Raw genomic sequence first — 7,884 nt, 5'->3', positions numbered from 1 at the left:
GACCGAAATGTCCTTCACGACGCCAATGCTCGGATCTCCAATCCGGCAGCATAACAACATCGAGAATGAGATTTCCCGAACTCGTGTACTTGTTAAGACCAGACAGCCAATCAAACACAAACATAATTCACAAATGGTCGTTCAACGACCGAAACGGGCGGCCACCACCACACACGATGGCTGCCCAGCCCCAAACAACACACAAAAATCACTGAATTCTCACCAAATCGAACTAGAAGGGTTCCTGAGACTTCAATTGAACGAAATTGGGTCAAACGACCACTAACCCACCGCCAAGAGTGGTGGTTCCGATGGTGGCAGCGGTGGCAAAATCCTCAAAATACCCAAAATCAATTCCAATTAATCCTAATTGCACAATGGAACCTTCATTTGCACAAAAACAACTCGAACTCGAGTCCAATTTTAAGAAATTCGAAAAAGGCATAAACCCTAAAATTGAATTTCTACTTTCTCAAAATTGGACGTGCCTACCCTAGGGGAAAGATTACCCATACCTCAAGGATCATTTTTGACAACTGGACCGACGACCAAAAGTCGTCGGAAACTGCCAAAATTGGCAGTGAGGCTGACGGTGGAGATTTGGTTTCCCGAGCTCATTGCTCCGTCGTGGAGCATCGTATGAATGAACAAAGACCATGGCTAGACCCACCATGATGAGGGGAACAAAGCCCAGTAGGTTCGGTCATCCAATTTCTGCCGAAACAGTGAGATCGCGGTGGTGCAGCCGCAACTTTGGTGGCATCGAATCGTCGTCGTAGAGCATCACCGACGTGAGGGAATGGCACGGGAAGACTCGCCGTGATGAGTGGAGGAGGACCCAGGTGGTCCGGCGCCGCAACTCCGTCGGAAAATGCAAATCGCCAGCGAAAGCGTCTTCTCTGTCTCGCGTCGATTCTCCGGCTACAGTGGTTGGCGGGGGCGCAGTTGCTGAGAGAGAGGAGCGGCGGAGAGGAGAGAACCAGGGGGAGAGAGAGAGAGAGAGAGAGAGAGAGAGAGAGAGAGAGAGAGAGAGAGAGAGAGAGAGAGAGAGAGAAAGAAAGAAAGAAAGAGAGAAAGAAAGAAAGAAAGAGAGAGAAATGAGATTAAAAATCTGATTTTTGGGATTTAAAACTCACTTTTGTAAAAATTACAAGTTTGCCACTCACTTCAAATGCCCGTAACTTTCAAATCGTAACTCGGATCAATGCGTGCTACGTGTTTACGAACTCATGAACTCAAGACCTATCCAACTTGTCCAAAGTCAAAACCAAAAGCTCAATACAATAAAAAGTCAACTTTCGGGTCAAACCCCATTTAAAACAAAAAAAAATTAAAATTTAATTAAAACCTTTTTAAATTTCAAATAAATTCCCAAAATCCTTAAAATAAATTCTCAAAAAATTTAAAATAAATCTTTGAAAAATACGGGGTCTCACAATGTCTCGGTTATAGGGTTTTCCCGTATTTTGATAATACTATATATTATGTAATTGTTTTCAAGTATTGCATAGATTTTGTATGGCATACTTGTATGGATTTTATTGTGATTACCATTGCGACCTGAGAGTAAAAGGCCCCAGTGTGGTATCCTTAGGTTTCGATCCCCTAAACTAACAGGACCGCCCCCGGATTTCCACCCCGAAACCCGGAGAGGTCCTGTGGGATCCAAAATCAAGGAAAATCCTACCGAAAATTCGGCAAAACCTCCCCTAAAAATAGACTAACCCAAATTTTTTCTTAACCTATAAAAACACTTCTAAAACATCAACCACCTCTACCATAACCAAAAAGGGTCTCAGACCCAACAATTTCAAATAAAACCTTCTTAGAATTTAAGTGTGGTTATCAAGGCCACTATTTATTACAAGGAATTTTACAAAGCTCAAATGACGCCTACAGTGTCCGAGTAAGGATATGGATGCAACTGCCTCGACGTGATTGGCTCGACCTCCACCAAAACTACTACCTGGGGGGACAATTTGAGACAAAACAAAGAAAGCTGTGAGATAAACTCAGTGAGTGGACAGATTTATAGAAACGAAAACAAAGCAAATCTTCATGTTCAGAAAATTCTTCAAAAACACATTTAACTCTAAAACCTCACGTCACTCTTTGAAATCCCCCAGCTTACAAAATACTTTCAAAATCTCTTCTTTCAAATCCATTTTAAATCACTTCGAACCGTAAATCAAACTCTGAAAAACAATTAATACTCTCAAGCTGTAAAACTGTTAAAATATCTGAAACAATGAGCAATGCCTTACTGAAACTGTCATTTAAAACATTTACTGGTGTAATATAATTCTTTAAAATACTCCACAACTGAAAACTCACGCCACACTAGTACCCGGGAAACTGCTAGTCATACACTGTCGAGTCATCTCTAGGCAAGTGCAGAGCAAATCTATACCTGCTGTGATGCTGGTCATACACCGCCGACTAAGCAAGTGCAGAGCAAATGTCATGCTGGTTATACACCGCCGAGTTATCTCTAGGCGAGTGCAGAGCAAATATATACCTGCTGAAGAGGGTACTAATATGGCGGTTTAAAACTGCTCATTTAACTTGATAAAATTCGTAACTCAAATCAAATCCATGTCAAACGATACTTAAACCATTGAAATTTACCACATATGTTCATAAGGAAAATGTCTAACTCTCAAATCAATTTTTCTAATTCAAGACTCATGATAACCAAATAATAAAATCATAATTTAAGAAAACACTTCCTAATCAAAGATCCAATTCAACTTCTATTATCTCTCAAACAAAGTCAATAACCAAATGAATAAATCCTGAATTTAGAAAAGTATTTGCAAAATAAAGTCCACTCACAGTGAAAAGTCCTAGCTTCGATCCTTAGCCGGATCGTCTTGAGCCACGATCGTCTCGCCTATAATTTAAAACAATAAACATCCTATTAGTCTTGACTCAATAACAACTAGAATGTGGGTGTAAATGAACCTAACGTCACGCCTCTTACTTGTTTGGCTCAACGATTAAATTACTTACTCACAAAAATCTCAAAACACTCCCTCCTTCCTCAAAAACTACTCGGCTCAAACCAACCTCAATCCGAATTTAAAAACATAAATAAATATATAGCCTACCTCCAAAACCACGATTTATTTTAACGTTAGTTTCGGTAACGGAAGGGTACCCAAACATTGACCAAAAGCAATCCGAACATTTCTCAGACTTCCACCCTTTCCAAAATCGACGACCATTCCCAAATAGACTCTCAAAAAGGACCCTAGAAATAAAAATTAGAAATTGAAAGGTTATCACCACTGCTGCCACTGACCAAAGTGACAGCTCCAATGATCAATCTCACCCAAAACTCCTAATTTCTTCAAGTTTCTCATTGGGGTCGACACTTAGAGGTTTTTACTAGTGGAGAAATTATCCAAAACCACTCTAAAAATTTCCACAAAACTCAGCCAATCCTTAGCAAATCTGAAATGGGTTCCAACCCTTGCAATCAAACTTCTCAATGTCCAAAATCCTCCAAATTAACTCTGATTTTTTATGCTAAACATAGAATAACCTTCCGAAGAGTGAAAATTATCCAAAACACAATAAGATTAACTCAAAATCTCTACCTTCAATGGGAACCCGAAATGGCTTCTTAAATTCACAATTTTAAATTCAAGATTTTTAAGCTACAAATCAGAGGAAATGAAATTCCAACGGAGAAGGAAGGAAACCCACAAAAGAGGGAAGAAAACCCACCTGAAACCGGGCCAAATCAACGCCGGAAATGACTGAGATTGACGAAGAGAGGTGGCTGGCTCGCTGGTGTTCCGGCTTCGATCCGCCTCCGTGGGTTGCTGGGTGATGAGGTGAGTGGCAATGAAGTGATGACCGGTCGAAGGAGAGTGTTTCCCGACCGGTGGGGCAGCTGGGTTTCGCCGGAGTTTGTGGTGGCGCGCGGGTCAGTGCAAAAACAGAGAGTGAGAGAGAGAGAAGTAGGGAGGCTAGGGGGTGGGGTCGGCGACGACGAGAGGGTCCTGCCGCCGGCCTCTGGTCGCGGAGAACTTGGCCGGAGCTGGCCGCGCCGGAGAGAGGAGAGAGGAGAGAGGGGCAGAGTGGCTCGGGGAAAAAGAGAGAAGGCGAGAGAGTCAAGGTGGGGTGCAGACACGGGGGAGAAAATGGAGGAGAGAGAGTGTTCCAGAAAATTTTAGACAGAGAAATCCCCTTCAAAATTTGATTTTGAAATTTTAATACCTAATTTGTCAATTTTATGAAATTGCCCCTCGCTTCAAACGCCCATATCTCTTAAACCGTAACTCGGATCAACGCGTACTACGTGTCTATGAAATCGTGGGCTCGAAACCTATCCAACGGAACCAAAGTCAAAATCAAAAGCCCATTTATTTTAAAAGTCAACTTTGGGTCAAGCCCAAATTAACACAAAATTAAATAAATAAATCAAAACCCTTTTTATTTTCCAAATAAATCTCAAATTTTTAAAATACAATTCGACATCCTTTAGAAACCTCTTAAAACCATAGTTAAATAAAAATTAAAATTTCTAGTGGAATTTGGGTCGGGTCGTTACATAAACCTCATGAGGTGGTGTTTACGGACGGGCTAGTCGAATGTCCTTCTGGGGAGGCTAGCCTATGTGTTATTCACCAGGAATGGATACTCTCGCTACCGTATCAATGATTGATTGGAATATGGTATGGGTAGTTGGTCATTCGTGTTCGGTCAACAGGTAAGTATTCTGAACTTGACATGCGCATGTCGAATTTTCATAAAAGATGTTTGAAAGCATGCAAATGTTTTTTTCACTAATCATTATTGTGGATATTTTGTTGTGTTGCATCGTTTCACTTTGTTTTATCCTCTTATTGAAATCGTATATATATATTATATCTTCAATACCATTTTTAAACCTAACTTGGGATTTCCCCGAGGGGAAGCAATGATCGTATGTGATGCTTATCCCCTACTGTATTCTTGTGAGTGCAGATATCCCAGTGAATGATGACTTGGACTGAGGCCGGTGGCGTGGCATCTGTGCCTTGTCAGTTCCAGTTTCAGCTTCAGCTTTTTGTCTATTTGGTTTAGATCTTTTCTTTGGATCAGTGGTGGAATCTCTCGTCTTTTGCTTTAGGTGTTCTATCTATGCAGATTTCAGAGTTCCAGTCCCTTTTGGCACATCCAATCGTCGAATCACTCTGGATATGGGTTGGGATATCTCTGCTATTTATTTTATGAATATCTACTTAATGTTTTTAGTAGGGTTATCTGTATTTTGAAACTCATGACCCTCACAGGTTGGTTTTATATTTCTATTTATTAATAATATTTCGAGGTATTATTCAAAAGTACATTCCGCTGTAAATTCTATACTCTGGTTCAACCCAAACGAAATTTTAAAACAGGCTTATCTCGTTTTAGAGAGCTTGAGAATGTGATACTTAGTGGAAGAAGTATTATATTTTTGAGATTTCTAGAATGGGTGCCGCTGTGACGTAACCAGTTTCGGGGCGTTACAATACCCAAACCCAAACTCAAACTCAAGTTACGCCTAGCCGGACTCCCCGCCGCTTGTGTAAGGCCCCCTCCCCTGCCACATTCGTCATATCTACCACAATCGTCTATCGTCGCTGCCACCCCCACCAAATCATAGCAACCTCTTGGTGGCAACCCTAAAGTTTTCAAATTTTCTATCAATTAGGTAACTTTTCAATGTTTAAGGGATTGATTCTTCATTCTTGTTGACAGATGTAATGTTTCTATATGAATTTGAAAACAATAATTTGATTTTTTTTTTTTTTTGGTGTGTTTATGATGTTGATGGCATGTTCATGTCATGAGTTCATTCAGTAGTGGTATGCCGAATACAATGAAAGTATTCGATAGCTAGCCACCGAATTACTTTGGTATTTTTGAAACACCCTCACCGAATGACTCCAAAAATGTTTGCTTCATATGTGTAATCGTCGGGAGGGTTTTGAATACTTGTGAGTTGTTCAATGGATGCTAACCGAATGAGAGTATATTGTTTGGTGACTGCTTGTCGAATGACCCATTCGGTTGACAGCCACTAAAATTTGTTATCGTGTTCAGTATTGGTCCACCGAACAGAACGCGAACTAGAAATTTTCTAAAGACTATATGCACGAAAAATTGCAAAAATATATATATGCACACATACCTTATTTGGAGGTTCCCAAACAACGAATGCACTCTCTATTTGTCTAAAAAACTTTATTTGGATGATATAAGGACAAAAATTGTTTTGGATTTGGAGTTGGTTTTGAGAGTGAGGTTGAAAATGAGTTTGAGAGTGAGGTTGATGAAGGTTAGGGCTGTTGAGTATATAAAGAAAATTGAGTTTTATATTTTAAACATAATTTTTCCTCAATATTCATTTTAGGCTTTTTAGCAAAATACCCACTTGAACTTTGAATCGATTTGCATGTTACCACCTATATTAAAAATTGAAGCAAATTGCCCCCTGAATTAAATTTTGTGTGCAAGTTACCACCTCCATCCAAATCTTCATGGGTTTTTTAGTCTTTTCATAGAGAAGAATTTGGGTGAGGAAGTTTTTGCCACCTCAACATGCTGAGTGGTAAGGCCTAACTAATTACAAGTGGCCACATGTACAACCATTTTTCTATTTCTATTTTTCTATTTTTAAAAACTTTAAAAATTGATTAAAAATAGCTCCGGACTCAGAAAAATATACGGAAAATTCTTACGGACTCATCTTCAATAATACTAATTTACTATAGAGTAAAATTACCAATTTGCCCTCTGAGAGTTTCCAAAAAATTTGGGAAGTCCAAATTTATTTCTAAAAAATTAAAATAAATTTTCCTCCATAAAATAAATTCTATAAAAATTATAGAAAATTGGGATTAAATACCAAATTTCAATAATTTTTTGGTATAGCATGAAGACCGTATAATATTTCAATTGAGCTACCAAAGTTAAATGTAGTTTTTTAGATTAGGTCACAAATACGTTGACCTCTTTTATTTAAGCCTTTTTCATTTGACATTTTTATCCTTTATCCCACGTATGATGAATGTTAGTTAAAATTTATAAGGTTTTGACAAAATTGCCCTTGAGGCTTTTGTATTATCTTGAAAATTTGTTAATGTAATCTCAACTTCACATTTAGTTGTGACTATACGACACTCGCAACTTCAATTTAGTTGTGACTGAACGACAGTCACATTTAAGTTGTGAGCATTTAAGTTGTGAGACAGTCACAATTAAGTTATGACTTAATTAATTTTTTTTAGAGAAATTATACTACGATATGGTATAAATAGAGGTCAAAATAATACTTTTACTCAAAATAATATATAGTATAGTGGTGTGAGTTGTCTATTTCAATTTACCAAGACAGTTACAGTTAAGTTGTGACTGTATTGATTTTTTTTAATACAATATAGTATAAATTAATGTAATATTTGTGATGTAATATTATTTTTATTTTTTTATTGTAGTGGCATGTGATGTAATATTTGTAAATTATAATACCTTTTAGTTTATTAATTTGTTTGACTTTTCAACTAGTACCTAATCTAAAATGTTATTTAATTTTGGTACCTAAACTAAAAATTTATTGAAATTTAGTAGTTAAAATAAATAGACCTTAAAAATTATAGAATTTCTGTAAAATCTCAGAAGAATTCTAAAAAATATTTTGGAAATTACCAAAAACCTATTTTAGAGAATTCTTTCGAGACATTTCAAAAATTCTAGAATTTTTCTTGAATTTATTTTCCTCTAAGACCGAGAGGTATTTTGGATAGCAAGTGTTCACGAGAAATGTAGTGTTAGTTTTTAGAAGGCCAATGGTGCAGACCTTGTATTTTTTGGAGTTCGGGAGATTATCTTATGAATTTTTAAAGA

The 7,884-nt window shown here is 37.8% G+C and overlaps 1 long non-coding RNA gene across 1 annotated transcript; it reads right to left on the bottom strand.

The window, feature by feature from the left end:
* Positions 1–1,768: 1,768 nt before the first annotated feature.
* LOC147299333 (uncharacterized) lies at positions 1,769–4,173 on the bottom strand. Its single transcript, XR_015120021.1, has 3 exons — positions 3,733–4,173; positions 2,836–2,893; positions 1,769–1,966 (listed from the first exon to the last, which is right to left on the bottom strand). It is a non-coding gene; the product is annotated as an uncharacterized LOC147299333 (long non-coding RNA).
* Positions 4,174–7,884: the final 3,711 nt, after the last annotated feature.

The sequence above is a fragment of the Dryas octopetala genome, chromosome 1, assembly GCF_963921425.1.
Source record: "Dryas octopetala chromosome 1, drDryOcto1.1, whole genome shotgun sequence".
Lineage (NCBI taxonomy): Eukaryota > Viridiplantae > Streptophyta > Magnoliopsida > Rosales > Rosaceae > Dryas > Dryas octopetala.
Note: the sequence above shows the minus strand (reverse complement) of the source record. Positions and strands in the feature narration are given on the sequence as shown.